This window comes from Lissotriton helveticus, chromosome 4_1 (assembly GCF_964261635.1).
Source record: "Lissotriton helveticus chromosome 4_1, aLisHel1.1, whole genome shotgun sequence".
NCBI classification, from domain to species: Eukaryota; Metazoa; Chordata; class Amphibia; order Caudata; family Salamandridae; genus Lissotriton; species Lissotriton helveticus.
The window spans coordinates 1324022192-1324042743 of record NC_136063.1 but is presented as its reverse complement, the minus strand read 5'-3'; positions in this window follow the sequence as shown (position 1 = coordinate 1324042743).

Sequence of the window (20552 nt, the reverse complement as noted above, 5' to 3'; positions counted from 1 at the left end):
GTCATACAGCAATTTTTTTTTGAAAATTAAAACAGAATCGTTGCAGAATGACCAGCCATTTCTAGACTTTAAATAAGCTGTGTAATATCCTGATGTTATTGAAGGGCCGTCATGATATATAATTGCTGCAGTTACAAAAGTCCTTCCTGATATTGACAACTGCGAAGCTACAAAATTTTTCATTAAAGTTGTCAATTTTGTTCCATCAGGCCTACATCGTTGGAACATTAAAATGACATACTGGCCATATGTTCGTATAAATAATGTGGACATCATTTCAGATTTACATTGGCTACACTCCATGTTGTGATCAGCTGCTTTTACTAGCTTATTAAAGGAGACTGATTTACTGTCTGGCAAAGTTAAATATATAAATCTTTCTGAGTCTACACTAGTAGTACTTGATACCATACAGTTCTCGCAGTCATGCTGCCATTGATAAGAAAGCCCAAACAGCTGATCTACATCTACACCTTCAGCATGCAATACATCAAGCATATACATTAAAAACTCCTGACAATCTTGCTGAATATTTTGAGAGAATTGTGTTTGGCCTGAACATCTGTCTAACAGATTTCGAATTTCAGACACACTTTCTATGTTTGTTCTATCAGTGCTACATTTCTCTAACACAGAAATTAACAAACTGCAAAATCTTTGATCAGAATTGACCACAATCTCTTCTTTTACATTTTCTAGAGAAAACAAAACATTAACCACTACATTAGCATAGCAGTTGACACCAGAACTGTTTTCAAATTGAAAACCAACAACATCTTCAACAGAATCCTTTTTGTTTCTGCTTGTAATTTTAGGTTCATCGACTTTTCGTCTTTTTGCTACAACCTCCCCAGTATTGGTCACATTTCTTCGTTTCCGGCCTACCACACGTTTCTCAAACAAAGGATACTGAGGCAAATGTGGCGCATACTCTCTTCTTAACCTATTGTATTCCTTAACACAATCTAGATCCGCACAAATGTTTGTGACATCACACTCAATCAAGTACAGTCCCGATAAAGTTCTAACTCGTGACAATGCCACATATGCCATACCCTCCTTGAACACAGAACTGCCAATATTCACCAATGCACAGTCTACACTTAAACCTTGCGATTTATGGATTGTCACCGCATATGCCAAGCAAACAGGAAACTGCTTACGGCGAACATATAAGTCTTTTACAAGCAAAAATCAAGCAGAGCAACGACCAATTAGCTGTACTTCCTCAATGCCATCAAATTTAATTTTTAAAAATTCAATTCCATCTCTATTTCTGTATTTTACAAAATCAACAACATTACCCATTGATCCATTTACCAGACCTCTTTCAACATGTAAATTCCTTCTTAAAATTATACGGCAGTTCAAGCACACATTCAGAGTCTTTTCAAAACCTGCAGTTTTAGATATACTCTTCTCTAATGAATCCAATTTTGTTTTCAGATTCTCAGACAAAATAATTGTTGATCCCATATGCTCTACTCTGTCAATAGCTTCCAGTTTCACAATCTCTTGCTTTTCTAAATGCAACATTTTGTTGTTGAATTTGGCACATTCTGCAAGAGTTGGCATCAAACATATTCCAGATTTCTTATCAGTAATTTTCTGAAAAATATTCTCAGGCACAACATCTTGTTCTGGATATAAATTTGACAGTAATCGTGCATGTAAAGCTTCTTTCCCATGCTCGGTCACTTTTCCAATTCTAACATCTTGTAGAATAGTCTTGTAAACTTCATCCTTCGCCTGACGCATATTTTCATGCAGTTCAGCATAATTGAAGTTTAACCATATATTGACGTTGCCAATGCTGCCTAGGCACTTCCTGGTATCTTCATGCGTGAGCATTTGGAACACAGGTTGCCCTTTCACTGGTGTCAGCTGCAAAAGATCTCCGAAAACAATGATGTGTTTGCCACCAAATAACACATCATACTCTGTTTTGAGAACTTCTTGCATTCTCAAATGCACAAAGGCAAGCATGACATTGGAAACCATGCTTACTTCGTCAATGATAAGAAGTTTCATTTTCCTCAAGATTCTTGAAACTTCAAAACAAGCATCTCCAGATAGCTTGTGATATTGTAATTTGTTGTCATGCTCCACTGGCAGCATCAGTAAACGATGTAAAGTAATCCCTTTAATGTTATGTGCTGCCAGTCCAGTTGGAGCGGTGACAACACAAGACAGCGATGACTCTGTCCTTTCCTGCAAATAGCATGAAATTGCTTTAATGAGGAAACTTTTTCCAGTTCCCGCTTCTCCACTCACGTACAGTCGGACAGGCTTCAACGACGTACATGAGCCCTCTTTCTTGTCATGACTTAATCCATGATCAATTTGCATGGTAACTTCGTCATATATTTTCCTCTGCTCAACGTTGAGTTGTCTTTCCAACTCTTCTAAGTTAACCGCATCCTCCTGAGCATGTGCCATGGCTCTTTCCACTTCATTCATGGCAGTGGCAGCTTCATTTTCGATAACAGGTCCTCCTAGTGGATCCTGACTCAATGAAGCAGAACTCTGACTGTCCTGAGAACTGTCTCTGGCAATCTCGGCTGCAATCGTTGCTTCCTGCTCAATTTCCGCATTCAACATTTCTACATATTTGGGAAAAGCAGGACATTCTATGGTCTCCTTGGCGGCATTGAAAGAGTCTTCGTAACAGAGGAAATCTCCAAGCAGTTCCTCTTCTGCACGCCAAGGCTTGAAAAGTTGCAAAAGTGCTAAATAGAAAAACTCCTTTTTTTCAGGAGATTCGCCACTCAATTTTCGATGGTTTACCAAGTGGCATTTTCTTTGCTTGACCAGACATCCCTCACTTCCTATTACAGCATACACTCCTTTCTCAGTATCTTCTTTGATGTTCCTCTTGAATATGTAATTTTGAAGAACCTCATACAGACAAACATTGTCGAGGTGACTGCTTCTATTTGGATAATATGTATCCAACATGTTGGTCTTCAAAATGTCGGTACTGTTTGGCTCCTTTTCCTTCAAATACTCAATTTCCCGCACAGGTTTCAGAACTCGATTACGCGTTGCAGCAAGACCAAGACTCGCCCAAACGATACTCCTGGACTTGGCATAGAGACTTGCTGAAGACAACCGGTCAGAGCATTCGTAAGCTCCAATTTCTCGATGCGACAACATCTTCAGACTGAAACTGTACAACTTCTTGCTGAGGCTCTTTTCATGGGAAATGTCCTCCCACATATCCTTCAATTCTGTCTTCTCTTTTTTGGTGATGTAAGACGTCACATACCGAGCCACAGCCATACAGTTATCAGCCACAAACTGTATATCCATGTTAGCATTCCACATGGACAAAATCACCGGGTTGTAGTCGTTGATGTACTTGGACTCTTCGTTCCTCTTCAAATTGTATGTGTTTTAGGTGATTTCTTCATGACATTATGTCGCAGCGAAGACATCAAACTGTTTACTCTTCCTTTAGAAATCACCGGTCGTGGAAAGCCGAAACGACATTTGGTGTAGAACTTGTCCTTGTTTCGGAATTTACGACGGCAGTACTTTCCACATCGATGGCTTTGGAAACGCAGAACTTTTTCTCTTAGGCTTTTCTTCTCCTTTGCGTTTGGAACAGCACACGTAGAATACTGTTGGATGAAACTCATCACTGAGTCTTCTGGATCCGTTCCAAATTTAGGTGCATCCTTGATCCACAGCAACATATGTATATGAGGAGCACCTCTTGCTTGGTACTCCTTTCTCCAGAAGAAATCCAACACCTCTCCAAGAGGTGGATTCTTCTTATTCATGATGAAAGACATCATAGCTTCAAATCTATGATTGAAGTACCTACATACATTGACTGGATCCAAAGAGCACAGTTCTCCGGGTGTCTTGAATTCGATGTTATCTACGTTAGCATTTGCCTCTCGTAGAAATTCAAGTAAGTCTTCCCAGCAATACTCGGCACAGCTCAGAGTGAGGAACCATGTGGGAGTACCTAAGTTCCTCAGCATACATTTTAAATCACCATGACGACGGTACCAGTACTCATTAGTACCACGCTGACACGCCATGAGATTAATCAGGTGAGAATCCAAAATACTGTCTTGGACATTGACTTTATCCATAAAGTCACTTGCCGAGATGTTTTGCATGTGTATACCACTTTTCAAGATGTGGTTCACTGCATATGACAGTCCAGACAGATCGCTTTCAAACAGTAGATGAAACAAATAAGGAATGCATTGTCGAAACCTAGCATCTCCTGCATACAATCGCAAAGTCCGGTATTCAGAAGCAGGAATTTGATGAGGTCACTCATCATATCTTCCTCCCTGACCTGTTGGAAAAAGCTGTGGGAAACACCGAGCTTCCAAACTTTCCTCCCAAACACTAATGGGACTCCCTTTGGCTTGTTTCATTTGAAACAACTCAATAGCATTCCCCATGACTTCCTTGGAATGCAAAGGATGAACACTATAATGTTCATATATTTTTTCACTAGTAGAGGGTTCTACTTTCTCAATTTGACCAGCACACAAATCGCTATCCTCTTCCTCACTTACTTCCTCTTCTGCAACATATACATTCTCATAGTATTTATTATTTTTTTTCAAATACAATGTTGCCTTTTTAACTTTCCTAACATCTACTAAATCTTGCCATATTTTCTTATTCTTTGTCGGAACCCCATTAACTAAGATAACCAGAGGTTCCTCTTCCACTTTTTCTACTCCAATTGTGTTAATGTTTTTCTTCAAATCTAGAGGCAAATAAACAACTCTTCCCTTTAATCCTCTCTGTAAATCTGATGGAGGCAATTTCCCTGTCTTTGGCTCCATTCTTACAATAGCCTGAAAGGGATGGATACTTTGAATCAAAATAGATTCATAAGTATTTAAATCCTTCAATTCAGAAGGAATCTCAACCAATTCCAGATTATTATGAACTGCTCTAGCAGGCATCTGGTTTTGATTTAATTTGCAACAACAATAAGTACACACACGTTGATCCAATCCCAAATCAAAACAATTTTCTACCATCAAGTATGTTGCGAAATCTTTCCATTCACTATTATTTTCCCTTTCACTTTTTGCATATAAATCCACTAACTTAGTCTAATTCTTATAATAAGTGCGTCGACAACACACGCAAGTGAAATTTGGCCTCTCACTTGATTTGACCTGAAATGTGACAATTTCCCTCTGGAAATTATCTGTACTGGAAACCTGTACACTATCTTCCACATTACCCGCTTCTTCTTGGTCAATTTCAACATTCTTCCCTTTACTTCCAAAGTAACAAAACTCAATTTCTTCACATATATTCTTCACATCTATTTCAGAACCATGCAAAAGAGCAGCACATAATTGTTTAAGCATAATTGCTGGACTCTTAGCATAATACAACATTCTAACTAATTTCCTCACTTTATTATGATGCACTGCTAGCATCCTGAAATGATGAAAAACACTCTGGCATACTCTCCTGGAAAGACAAGCCAGTGAATGACCATGCAAACCTGTCACTTCTCTCACTCTGCAAGGATCTAATTCTTGCAACAACCTTATTTTCTGCTTCAAACTTTTCTTATTAAATGACCGTACAAAATCACAAAGCAAATTGATGGAATCCTGTCGAACACTACAAATACTACTACACTTCCAGGTGTACACAGGACCCTTAGCACGTCTTCCTAAAACCTCATTACTTAACACCTCTTCTGTCTCTGTTGTCACAAGTTTTTCTTTTTCAACTGGACAACCATCTTTCACTTCATAAGCACGACCACTGGTGTCAACTGCATGCACCAAATCATTATCCTGGAAATACCTCTTCTCATTAAAAAATGCCTCACAGCTTGAACTATGCATCCATTCTCCAGAAAAAACTTCACAAAAATTACTACGATTAACTATTCTCTTCCATCTACTATTTCTTTTGAAATCATAAATTGCCTTGTTTAGCTTCCTAATTCTATTGATTATCAAAATAAATAACTTACGTTTAATTTCAAATGCCTGATCAATAACTTTCTCAACTTTTTTTTTCTCTTATAAAAAACAACTTTCTGTTGACCTTTCTTAATATTTTTTAACAAATTGCCAATAATCCTGTTGCGGAACATTCGTTTACGAATGTCCCTAAACTGTTGTTTCCTTCTACTATCATGCACAGAGTTATCTCTTGCTCTAGCAGTAACATTTTTGATTGGCCTTTCCTTTCCATTTGAATTGCTTCTCTTTTTATGGACTGAAACATTTTCTGTAGTAATATTTTTTTTACTACACATATTTCTTATGAATGTTTTTGTACTCTTACCCGGTGCTTTCTTCGTGACTTGACAAATCTTTTTGTTAGAGGACTGCTGCTTCTTTTGATTCACCTGCTGTCTTTGACGTTTTGCAGCCTTTCTCTCTCTTTCTTTCGTTGGCATGGTGAAATGTTGAAATGATCTGCAGTTGAATCTGTGGTAAAATATATTAAAAATGTTATTAACCACTATTACCAAACAGTAAATCAATAACAGTGATCAAAAACTTAACACACTACTTGACATTTTAAATAGAATATTTTGTAGTCCTTGGCAAATTTACAATACAGAAATAGCAGAAAAGAAATGGAATTTATATTCATGTTACCTGTGCTATTTTATATGTGAATCTGATCTAATTTTATGAGCATATTTTAATATTTTATTGAAGACACTACACATAACCTGTTTTTGAAGGTGTCTTTATTTTTAAATTAAACGGTTTACACTTTTACTTTTTATTTATTATAAATTTTAAAAATAAATGTTTATAGTTCCATAGGCTCAAGCAGATCATTTTCCCACCTTATGTCATATAATTCGGACAAATCTGCATCCTCATCACGCTCTTCTTCATCCTCAGGATTTAAATCATCCAAGGGATCAACATCCACTGATGTTTCAATTACAAGTTCAATGATGAGGTCAAAATCAACTGATTGCAGATTGTCGCTCATGTTGATGTTGTCTTTATCTTTAAAGAAAGATAACAACAATGAGATGTTGCAGAGTAAGAGACAAATCTCAGAGATTATAATAGTAAAATTGTTTAACAAGAGTAACATTTTGCAGCTATTATTTAGCCATGTCCAGCGATGCTGAGCAGGTGAAGCCTATGTCTAATTTTTCAGTGAACAGGACTCATCTCTTCTTAACCTTGGATAAGCCTCACCAACTCTGTGTCCCCTGCACATACTTAAATGTAAAGGGGCAGATTTATGTTAAATGGCACATCCCCAGGCATGCACCAGTTAACGTGCACCGCTGCTCTGCCACCCATGGTGTGCCGTATTTACAATCAGATAGGAGAAAGCTGCGTCAAAACCCTGCGCCTGCTTTAAGCAGGCATAGGTCTTGACGCAACATTGTGGAGATGGGGCACCCCTGAGCCTTGCTTGAGCTGCATCGCACTTGCGATACAACTCCAGCAATGCGCCACCTTTACAACACAGATACGTCACGCATCTGTGCCATTTTTGCCCCATGCTGCCCCGCATTGTAAATGCAGCACACCATGCGTGGCGGAACAGCGGCGCAGGATGACTAGCACATCCCTGGTGATGCGCCAGTCATCATAAATCTATCCCTAAGCTTCTTATCTTGTTACAGATGAACCACCATATGTACCATCAAACTATTTTGCATTTCCTAAATAGCGAATTTTAAGGAATAAATAGCAATTCTTTACCATTCCTAATTTGCAATGAGCAAATTCCTAATTGCAAGTTACCCATTCATTTCCATGGGCTAGGAGGCTCATAGGAATGAAGGTTAAATTTGCGATTAGCAATTAGCTCATCACAAATTAGGAATTTTTCCAAGGGTGCAGGGGTGTCTCAAGAACACCCTGCTGCACCCCTGAAAAAGAAATTTGGGGGCATATGGCACACATACATGCCCTAAGGGCATGTATTGGCGTCATATGGCACCTTTTGTTTTTTGGAAAAAAAGCTTTTTGAAAAGAATTCACAAATTACCACCAACTAGAAGTTGGTGGTAGTTTCCAAATCCTTAATGTCATTTTTTACATATTTTTTGTTTGATACATTGCATTTAAGTAATCGCAAAATTTGCAAATCCTTCAGTGCAATCGCAAAATAAGGAATAGCAAATTTTGCTATTCCTTATTTTGCATCAAACTTGTTTGATACATACCATTTGTCTAATTAGCATTCGCAAAGGCCGAAATTCGCAGAATTTTGATCTTTGCGAATGCTAATTAGCTTGATACATATGGCCCCAAGTGAGGCCTGTCTTGCAACATGGTGCATCTTTTGCATCACTGCTGCATCGGTTTCATGTGGTACGTTTTTTTTACACCATGACATATCTGCCTAAATGCATCAATTTGTAATTTTGTCGCCTCATAGCAAATCTTTTGCACCGCCGCTGCATCATAAAAGTGACGCACAGTGGCGCAAAAGAGGCATACACCTATCATAAATCTGTCCCTAGCATTTTAAATGATTAATCCAGGATGACGATAAGGTGTGGCCTATCCAAAGGTTTGTTTAAGGTGAGGCCTACTCAGGATTGCAGATTAAAGTTACGCTTGATGAAGAATACAGAGGAGATAATACATGTAAAGGCCTACCAATGAAGTGAGTGATGTGCACTTTATTTCACCAGTCATCATAAATGTATCCCTAAGCTTCTTATCTTGTTACAGATGAACCACCATATGTACCATCAAACTATTTTGCATTTCCTAAATAGCGAATTTTAAGGAATAAATAGCAATTCTTTACCATTCCTAATTTGCAATGAGCAACTTGCTAATTGCAAATTACCCATTCATTTCCATGGGCTAGGAGGCTCATAGGAATGAAGGTGCAATTTGCGATTAGCCATTAGCTCATCGCAAATTAGGAATTTTTTCAAGGGTGCAGGGGTATCTCAAGAACACCCTGCTGCACCCCTGAAAAAGAAATCTGGGGGCATATGGCGCACATACATGCCCTAAGGACATGTATTGGCGTCATATGGCACCTTTTGTTTTTTGGAAAAAAATGCTTTTTGAAAAGAATTCGCAAATTACCACAAACTAGAAGTTGGTGGTAGTTTCCAAATCCTTAATGTCATTTTTTACATATTTTTTGTTTGATACATTGCATTTAAGGAATCACAAAATTTGCAAATCCTTCAGTGCAATCGCAAAATAAGGAATAGCAAATTTTGAATTAAGGACATTTTAAGTCATTTCCACATGTGCAGTGTTTTCAAATTATGATTTGAAAATCGTTTTTGGGGAAAAGGAATGGTTTGCAAATTTATGACAAGGACATAATGGTGTATGCTTCTCTATAAGGCATTTCACTGTCTCTGATGTCATTTTTCCCATATTACATTATAAGACCTTTCCCCATGGAGCACATTCCTTGTAAATATGCTCCCACCTGTGCATGGTGAATTTAGATTTTGACTGTTTGAGTCACATAGCCATGTTAAAAGTGACCCAAAAAAATTGCAAACGCTTTAAAAAAACACATTCATGTGTCTTAAGGACATTTTAAGTCATTTCCCCGTGGACAGTGTTTTGTAAGTGGCGCAAAAGAGGCATACACCTATCATAAATCTGTCCCTAGCATTTTAAATGATTAATTCAGGATGACGATAAGGTGTGGCCTATCCAGAGGTTTGTTTAAGGTGAGGCCTACTCAGGATTGCAGATTAAAGTTACGCTTGATGAAGAATACAGAGGACATAATACATGTAAAGCTCTACCAATGAAGTAAGTGATGTCCACTTCATTGCGCCAGTCATCATAAATGTATCCCTAAGCTTCTTATCTTGTTAGACATCAACCGCCATATGTATCATATAACTATTTTGCATTTCCAAAATAGCGAATTTTAAGGAATAAATAGCGATTCTTTACCATTCCTAATTTGCGATGAGCAAATTGCTAATTGCAAATTACCCATTCATTTCCATGGGCCAGGATGCCCATATGAATGAAGGTGCAATTTGCGATTAGCAATTAGCTCATCGCAAATTAGGAATTTTTCCAAAGGTGCAGGGGTGTCTCAAGAACACCCTGCTGCACCCCTGAAAAATAAATTTGGGGGCATATGGCGCACATAAATTTTAACAACATTCCATTACCTCAAAAACGATTTTCAATTCATAATTTGAAAACACTGCCCACAGGGAAATTACTTAAAATGTCCTTAAGACACATGAAAGTGTTTTTTGAAAGCCTTTGCAAGTTTTTGGGTCACTTTTAACATGGCTATGTAACTCAAACAGTCAAAATCTAAATTTACCATGCACAGGTGGGAGCATATTTACAAGGAATGTGCTCCACGGGGAAAGGTCTTTTAATGTAATATGTTAAAAATGACATCAGAGACACTGAAATGCCTTATAAAGAAGCAAACACCATTATGTCCTTGTCATAAATTTACAAACCATTCCTTTTCCCCAAAAACGATTTTCAAATCATAATTTGAAAACACTGCACATGAGGAAATGACTTAAAATGTCCTTAAGACACATGAAAGTGTTTTTTGATTGCCTTTCCAGCATGGTTGGGTCACTTTTAACATGGCTATGTAACACAAACATTTAAAATCTAAATTTGCCATGCACAGGTGGGAGCATATTTACAAGCAATTTGCGCCACAGAGAAAGGTCTTACATTAAAATGGGAAAAATAACATCAGGGACAGTCAATTGCCTTATAAAGAAGCATACACCATTATGTCCTTGTCATACATTTAAAAACAATTCCTTTTCCCCAAAAACGATTTTCAAATCATAATTTCAAAACACTGCACATGGGAAAATTACTTAAAATGTCCTTAAGACACATAAAAGCGTTTTTTGATTGCCTTTGCAGCATGTTTGTATCACTTTTAACATGGCTATGTAACACAAACATTCAAAATCTAAATTTTCCATGCACAGGTGGGAGCATATTTACAAGCAATTTGCGCCACATAATTCATAATTTTCTCCTTAAAGCACACTATTCTCTAACTAAATTAAAGAAATCTTTTCTCACCTTAGCAAATACTTTGAGTTTGAAAACAGTCTCAGAAACACACCAATTTGTCTTCAGCAGAGCAAAAGGTATGCACTCCAGAGTCTGCAGCTATCAAAAGCACAGAAATGCTGTAATTCTTCACACATATCTCTCATGTCACCCAATCAAAACTCTTCCCTCACTTTTTTTCAAATGAAAACCCTTCCCCCCTCTGCCATTTCATGCCTTTTCTGCATGGCAACCACTTCTTGGAAGACCTCTGGTGTTTGCAAGTTCACACAACAATGTTGCAATTGAACTCTGAACTCTCAGTGCACCTGCGTATCCACTGCAATCTTTCATTTAATGATTTTTTATTGACCATTCAAAATACATCTTTCAAATAACTCATCCATGCACCCTAACTTTCTGTTTTCAGCAATCAAAATCCACCAATCACTGTTACTGCTTCATGAACACAGAAACTCCACAGTTTTTTTCATTTTAAACTCTCCTTTTTTCAACTGCCATTTCATTGCCACACTTCATCTGACTGCAGGAGAACCTTCTCTCACCATGTTTTCTGTCTGGATTGTTGGACATAGTTATATCCACTGGGCTCACAGGTATGCTGAGAACAGAAAATTACCTAACCTCAATTTACAAGATGTGGAAATTAAGTGGTTTGGCCACAGAGGATTAAAATGTCACCAATTGATACCATTGGTGAAAACCTTTATGCATTTGCCCAAACCTGACCTGTTAATTGTGCACTGTGGAGGTAATGATTTGGGCACTTTGACTGGGGTAGGTCTGGAAATGCTTTTAAAGGACACCTTTGAGCAATTGATGGCACTTTTTCCTCAGACTGCCTTGGTATATTCAAATATATGCCAAAGACAGAAATGGAGGTGGTCAAACCAATTTTGTCCACAAATTGAGAAGTCGAGGAAGCATGTAAACAAATCTGTTTCAGCTTACATGAGAGACCATGGAATGGGCTCCATGTACAACAATAACTTGCGTTACTACATGCAAGATATCTACAGAGGAGATGGAGTTCACTTCTCAGATGAGGGCAACAGAATTTTCACTCTGAATTTAAGACTGTGCATTGGTACCTACTTATAAGTACCTAAATGTACCATAAACCCAAAAGCTCTTCTCAGAGCTACCCTACATCTGATCACTCACAATTATTATTTTACTCTAACTTTTTTCACTAATTTTCAACAAAGTACGCTCCCCGGGGCGCTACCCGGTACGCGAACCGGGAGCTAACCTCGCGAAATTTTAAAAAAAAAATTTTTTTTTTCCGCACATATAAGCCTCCTCAGCCACCCTCACAAAATCTAGGGGGTCAAGATAAGTCTACCGTGCCCCCTTCTACCCATTCTGAACATTATTTGCCCTCCATTTTGTATCTTAATTCGACCAAAACACAAAATGGTGGACTCCCGTTGCGCTTAAGGATCGCGAACCGGGGCGCTCAACGGTTCGCGTACCGGGTCGCTCCCTGGGAAGCGCACCATCAAAAAAGGTGGGAAAGTAGTTTACAGAAAAGCCACTGGAGACAATTTCACCAAATATAGATTAGCTCATACTACATACCAATCCCTACCATTTTCACAAATTTGATTGGAATTCCATTTAGCCATTTAGCCTGTAGACCTCTCTAAATACCCTGAGGTAAATTACTTCTCAAAACACATCTGAAGTGTTGGAATTGACAACCAATTAAAATGTTACTTTCATTTTCAACTTTTTTTACCTGACATTTGATTGGTTATGTACCTGAATATATATAAAAGAAGAGAATGAAACACAGCCATTTTGACTACTACTTCCTGGTGTACATTTCAATTGGATTTTCACTAATCACTTCAACTTCTTTGTAAAGGTAAGTTGTTATTTTAAAAACTGAAGTATATTGTGCACTATAAGTTAATATGGTAAACTTTTTCTGATAGTTATATACTATCCCTCTGTAGTAGTTATAGATTTAGATAGACTTCTCTGTTATAGTTATGGATGGAGTTAGGCTTCTCTTTTATAATTATGAATTTACTTACGTTAAATCACATACACTTTTTTATATTCCTACTTCCACTCTGATACTATACACTGCCCAAAGATAAATTCACTGATAAAAACTGCCTATCTAAAATTAATCCCAACAGTGCCCTATCTCTACTAATATATATTTTTTTTATCCAAATTTCAGGCAACATGGAAGGCGAACAGAAAGTTTCATTTCAAATTCTCCTGCAAGAGAGCAGCCAAGAATTAATTGATCCAAATTATATAGAATTTATGGATGAAACTTTGGACCAAGAACTACTGCAATGTGTGCAAGCAGTGGATGACCTCCTTCAAAATGAGGACATTTTACACCCTCATAGATTACAAGCTATGTTCAATGAAAATGACGACATTTCAGACAGTGAAATGTTAGAAATGTTATTAAATTTTGAAACACAATCACAATAATAAATAATTGCTTAAAAAATAAAAAAAATAAAAAATAATCAACAAAACCAACAATCAATTAACATACAGTATTTAAAAAGTCTATCATTCATGTTTCATTGCAGTACGCTGCCCAGAACGCTTCCCGGTTCGCAGACCGGGCGCTACCCACGCAAAAAAAACAAAATTTTTTTTTGTTTTTTTTGCCCCGCGGGGCCCTTTTAAAACCTCCACATTAAACCTAGGGGGTCAGGGAGGATCTAGTATGCCCCCTTATGGTTATTTCCCCCTTTGTTTTGGCCTCCTCTTGTCTCTCAATCCTACCGAGAGACAAGATGGCGGCCGCTCCAGACTGTTTAGAATGTTGACAGACACCGGAGAACCAATCAGCTTCGCTACGCGAAGTTCCGGTACGCGTAAGGTCCGCGGACCGGAGCGCTGCCCAGAGCGCGCTTACAGATATATATCTTTTTTTAAACGTTAATTTCTCAAAATCCACTGGAGCACATATATTGAGACCTACAAAAGGCACATCGGGCTACCAGTCCCTACAATTTTGCCAAGTTTCATGCAAATCCATTCAGCCGTTCGGGCTAAAAGTGAGGCCAACCGCCCTATGGAAAACTCAATGTTAAAAACACGTTTTGGGACCCCCCTTTTTTCTCGACCCCCCCTGGACGAACCCCCCCCAAATTTCCAGGGGCTGCTCAGAAATAAAATGTTCCCTTTTCCAGAAAATTTCAGCCAATTCCGTCCACAAACGCCAAAGTTATTAGACATAGAATTTTCAAAAATCCCATAGAGAAAAAATCCTAACTATATATACCTACTGGCGACCGCCAGTAGGTAATATATATATATATATATATATATATATATATATATATATATTACCTACTGGCGGTCGCCAGTAGGTAGTTATAGTTAGGATTGGCTACCATAGGAAATCCGCAACATTCTATTGGGAATAACTCTGGCGCCGGTTGAGGAATTTGTGTGTAATTTTCCAAAATTTTGGCCAGCTCCGCTCCGCTCCTTCCCTGGAAGTTTTCGGGGGATTCGAAAAAAGAGGGGTCCCAAAACATGTTTTCCCCATGTTAATTTCCATAGGACGGTCTGACAAGTCTACAGCCCGAACCGCTGAATGGAATTACGCCAAACTTGGCAAAATTGTAGGGACTGGTACGCAGATGTGCCTTTGCTATATTTGGTGGAAATTGCTCCAGTGGTTTTTTGAAAATTAACTTCAAAAACACATATATATCTATAGGCACGCTCCAAGCGCTCACCAGTACGCGTACCGGGGAGCGCACCCGGCGTGCTACGGGAGTGCACGAGCAGAAAGCTGATTGGCTGTCGGGTGTCTGTCAACATTCTAAACAGTCCGGAGAGTCCGCCATCTTGTGTCTCGGTAGAATCGAGACACCTGAGGTGAAAAAGAAAAGGGGATATAATTAAAAGGGGGCAGAGTAGACACCCTCTGACCCCCCTAGGTTTTCTGAGGGGGGCCTAGAAGGACCCTGAAGGGCAAAAAACAATTTTTTTTAAAAAAAATTCGGGGGGTAAGCGCTGGGTGCGTTCCCGGGTATGCTCTCCGGTACGCGCACCCTGAGCAGACCACGGGAAAAAACAGTGTAAAAAAATGGAGTAAAAAAATAATGTAGAGTGTTTAGAGGTAAGTTAGCTCTGAAAAGAGCTATTGTGTTATGTGGGTGTTTTTGTACCTACAAGTAGGTACCAATGCAGAGTCTTATATTCAAGAGGAAAACTCTATTCCCCTCACCTGTAAAATGCACACCATCTCTCCTATACATGCCTTGCATGTTGTAACGCAAGTTGTTGTGGTAAATGGAACCCATACCATAGTCTCTGAGGAAAGCAGAAACAGATTTTTTACATGTTTCCTTGCTTTTTCAATCTGTGGACAAAATTAGTTGGACCAGTTCCATTTTTGCCTTTGGCATATATTAGAAAATACCAAGGCAGTTTTTGGGAAAAGTGACATCAATTGCCCAAAGATGTCCTTTAAAAGCATTTCCAGTCCTATCCCAGTCAAAGCGCTTAGGTCATTTCCACCACAGTGCACAAATATAAGGTCAGGGTGTGGTAAATGCATAAAGGATTTTACCAATGGTATCAATTGGTGACTTCTCAATCCTCTCTGTCCAATCCATACAATGTCCACATTTGGTAAATCAAGATTGTAAATACCTCTGTTAGCTACGTATTTTCGACTCCAGTAGACATAGCTATGACCCACAAACCAGACTTTTTGCATGTTGAAGGTAGATGTGCTTCTAGTTAGATGAATTGTGGAAATGAAATGGCAGTTTGATTATGAAAAAAAGTGGTTGGGAATCAGTGCAGTTGAAAAACCAGAAATAATTGGTGCTTTCTTAAAAATCTCCACTGAAAATTAGGCTGCATGCTTTTTTTTTGTAAGAAGTCTCAAATGGTTGAGAAAAAGTCATTTAAAGAAACATTGCATTTGATTAGCTAGTAGATTGGGAGGTCAAACAGCCTTGATGGATTTTTTTGCAACATAGTGTGATGAACTTGTGAACTGTGTGCTGGTTTAATAGGGAGCTACCATGGTTACTTGGTGAATGAGCACTGGGGGGATGGGAGAATGTTTTGTGAGTTTCAAAGTCTTGAAATGTACAACCAATTAAAATGTGCAGTTTGGTTTTGAATTTGTGTGGGAACAATTTTTATCGGTTAGGTACAAGAATATGGGTCTGAAATGAGAAAAAAACTATGCCATTATTCTTTTCTTCCTCTCTCTTCCCATCCTTTTCTCTTTCACTGTTTTCCCTTCCCTTACTGTCCTTACTCCACTTCACTAATTCCTTCTCTTACTCCCTCTGTCCTCTTACTTCTACACTCCTCTTACCTCATTCTCTCTCTGTTAGCCTCATTCTCTCTGACCCCTTAATCTGTCACTCCTCTTCTATCACACTCACTCCCTATAACACAGCCACACTCCCTCACTTATTTATTTATTCATTTATTTATTTAAGTTTTGTATAGCGCTAGCTAGACCCGAAGGTATCAGAGCGCTTCACAACGGATACAAATAAGCATCAGCATAACAGGTAGGTCGAGCAGGGTAGGGAAGGTATGGGAGAGCATAGTAGGAAGTAAAAGTCTATACATTGACAGCATGAGGGCGACATGGCGGAGAACAAGGGAGAGTCATCAGGTTCTCGCTGGGACCAAAGAGACAGTGAACTATTAAAGTCAGACGGTGATTCTCGTTACGATCCAGCTCGCTCAAGAAGGAAGGTTTTGAGTAGTGACTTGAATTTTAGGAAGGAGGTTGTCATCCTGATGTGTGGGGGGATGGAGTTCCATATCTTAGGAGCATTTCCCGCAAATGACCTGTTAGATCTTTTGTGGTTTTGTGATTTCAGAGGTATGAGTAGGAGCGTGTTGGAGCTTCTGAGGGTCCTGGACTGACCGGCTCTCTTGAGTTTATTGGCCAGATATTCTGGTTTACCTGTATGCAGGGCTTTGTGTGTGAGGCAGGCTGTGCGGAAGTTGGCTCAAAGATTAATAGGAAGCCATTTCAGGTCCTTGAGAGCCGGGGAGATGTGCTCATATTTCTTAGTTCCTGTAACCATTCTAGCTGCTGCATTCAGGGTAGCCGTCAGAGGACCTAGATGAGATTTGGCTGTTCCAGTCAGAGTAGCAATGCCATAGTCAATCCTGGAGAGTACCAGTGCCTGAGTGGCCTGTTTCAGGTCTTTCAAGGGGAGGAAGGGTTTAAGTTTGTAAAGAAGTTTCAGGTTAAGGAAAGCACTTTTGGCAGTTTTAGAGATGTGTTCTTTCATGTCCAGTTTTGGGTCCAGAGTGATCCCCAGTGATTTTAAGGAGGTTGTAGGAACAAGAGGAACATTGAGGGCGTTTAAAGCTTTGAGCCATTCGAGTATTTGGGGATTTTCATTTTTGTTTGAGATGAGGAGCACTTCTGTCTTTTCTTCATTAAGTTTGAGGTGGTTGGATGAGAGCCAGTGTTGGACCTCTGTGAGTGTGTCATTTAGTCTGTGGATGTCTGCAATCGAAATGGTTTCCATGTAGAGTTGTGTGTCGTCCGCATAGAGGTGAAAGGGGATGTTGGAGTTCCTTAAAATTGTAGTGAGGGGCTCCATGTAGATGTTGAAAAGTTGTGGAGAGAGTACTGACCCCTGTGGGACTCCTCTAGTAATGGGGAGGGGGTCCGAATTGTAGCTTTTAATTTTGATAGTTTGAGTGCGGTTGTTGAGTAAGGAGGCGAACCATTTGAGAACAGTTTTATCCAAACCCGCTCTCTTCTGAAGGACATTGAGTAGTAGGTTGTGATCCACTGTGTCGAACGCTGCCGAGAGGTCAAAGAGGATGAGGAGACTACATTGGTTGGAGTCGAGAGACCTGTGTAGGTCATCCATCACATTGAGGATTGCGGTTTCTGTGCTGCAGCCCTTTCTGAACCCAGATTGGTGTGGGTCAAGAAGATTCAAGAACTCAAGGTGTTGTGTTAGCTGAGATAGCACACATTTTTCCAAGATTTTCGATAAGAGCGGCAGGTTTGACACTGGTCTGAAGTTGTTCAAGACCGTAGGGTCGAGGCCAGGTTTTTTTAGGAGTGGCGTGACTTGACCTAGTTTAAGGCAGTCAGGGATTGAACCATCGCTCAAGGAGCTGTTGATAATCTTGGCCCAGATAGGGGCTAGAGTAAGTTTCAGGTCTTTCGTCAGTCTCGAGGGCAGCCGATCAAAGGAGTGCGATGAGGGATTAGCGATGGCAATGAGATCGCTTATCGCTTCGGTTTGGATGGGTTGGAAGGAAGACCAGCGAATGGCTGCCGTTGATGAACTTGGGTGGGTAGAAGCAGTAGGGTGCAACTCTGACAGGGCGGAAAGATTGCTGCAAGATCGGTCAATTGAGGCAATTTTTTCATTGAAGAAGTTAGCAAAGTCGTCGCACTGGGATTTGGACGCAGTTAAGCTGTCTGTCATGAGTATGGAGGTTTGGTTTCTGATGATATTGAAGAGTTCTTTGGGGCGGTTTTTAGCCTCATCTAGAGCAGAGCAGAAGAAGGATGATTTTTTGTTCTTGATATGATTAAGGTAGGTTTTGCGGGCTGTTTTGAGTTGGTCCCGGTTGAGGGCAGTGGGGTTGTTCCTCCAGGATCTGTTTCTTTCCTCTCTCACTCAGGTCCTCATTTATGAGAAATGACGTATCGCTGCGTGAAAGCAGCGATGCATCACTTCTCAGTGCGATCTCCTTGCGACATTCCTGATGCGTCATATTGAATGTATGACGCATCATGTCGCAAGGAGTTACAGATACATCAGTATTTCTGACGTATCTGTAATTGCAAAAGTGACGCATTGCTGGAGTGTGTCACAAAAGTGACGCAACTCTAGCAATGCATCCTTTCACATGGGGTAAGCCCCATGTGTAAGGGCCTGCGTCAGTCTAACGCCTGCTGTGAGGCAGGCGCAAGATTTTGACGCAACGGCGTCCTAAAAGTGACGCTGTGAAATCTCATAGATTTCCCTGCGTCACTTCTACGACCCTTCCTTGCGTCAATAAGCCCACTTTGCATACATTATACCTGGCGCAGGTATAATGTGGCTCAGGGGTTTACAAAGTGACGCATCTACCTAGATGCGTCACTTTGTAAATATGACTCAACAAGGTGCAATTTTTACACCACTGGTGCGTCAAAAAAGTGACGCACCGGCAGCGTAAAAGTGACGCATGGCCTCATAAATGAGGCCCTCAGTCTTCTACTCTCACTTTTTCTTTCACTTTCTCTGTCTCTTCACTCCCTTACTCACCTTGTCTCACACTCACTTGTCTTTATCCAGTCTGTATCTCCACTCTTTCCTAAACATCACTGCTCTTTTCTTACCCTTCCACACCCCCGTTCCTTTACTACATTTTCTTCACTTATCCTCATTCCCCATGTTCACTCTACTTCTCCTCACTCTCCTTCCCCACACTCACCTTCTTTCAGTCCCCCTACTTCACTTCCCTTCCCCTCTCGTCCCTTTCTTTGCTTTCTCACTCATTTTCCTCTCCTCTCTCACTGCACTCCACTTCAGTTACTCTTTTTCATTTTTTTAAGAATACAGCTCTTTTTTGAGAATTGGAGGTAGTTCTAAAAATAACTTTTTTTTTCTTCTTTTTTCGTTTTTTTCTCAACAAAAACAAAAACAGGGAATGGGAAACTGCTCAACAGTAGCAAAAAACAAATAATCAAAATTATGGTTGGGGACGGCAGCGGTGGTTCTCTATTGCTCGAACAATGTTCATAATACTTTGTTCCCCGTAACAAAGTAGTGCATCACAATGTTTGCATTTGATTGTGGCCTCATTAAAAACAGGTTGAATATTTGGGATCAGCTGTTCTGGTCGCCCCCTCATGGATGCAGTTGCTCCTCCAGTTGAAGTAGAAGCACCATCCCCTGAAGCCTCGCGTGCCAGAGCCCTGACACTCTCCCGGGCATAATTCTGAGGGTGCCTCCTCTGGACGTGCCGAATCATGGTCGAATTTCCAAATGAATATTTTCTGGTAGGGTCACCCTGTGACAGGACAGTGTGACAAATTCGGCACTCCACCATTGGAGCATTTACTTTTTTTTTGTCTGCAGGTATTGAAATTTTTTTCCATATGAAATGCTCCTTAACTCTAGGCTGAGGAGCCTCTTCCTCTATGAACCCATCTGAGTCCTCACTGCTACTGGTGGGTCTAGCAGCCATGATAATCCAAAAAAGATTAAGCAGGAAAAAGACAGGTCTTGCACTCACAAAAGTGAAAGAAGAAGTGAAGGAAATGGGTGGGGATTTCATTCTTTGTAAAAAAAAACTGTTAGCAACCAATGAAAAGTGTTATTTTAAGGTCACATGACTTGACACGCTTACGCTGCGCGCACCGGAGCGCTTCCGGGGGCGCTTACGCGGCGAGAACGTAGTTGTGACGTTTTGGTAGCTTTACGGAAATGCAAAATCATTTTCATTAGGAAAATCAAAAATACTGCTTTTATAAGTATGGTACTGAATGTCTTGCATTGTTATTTAGTTTTCATAATTTTTTTTTTACGAACGCAGAATTAG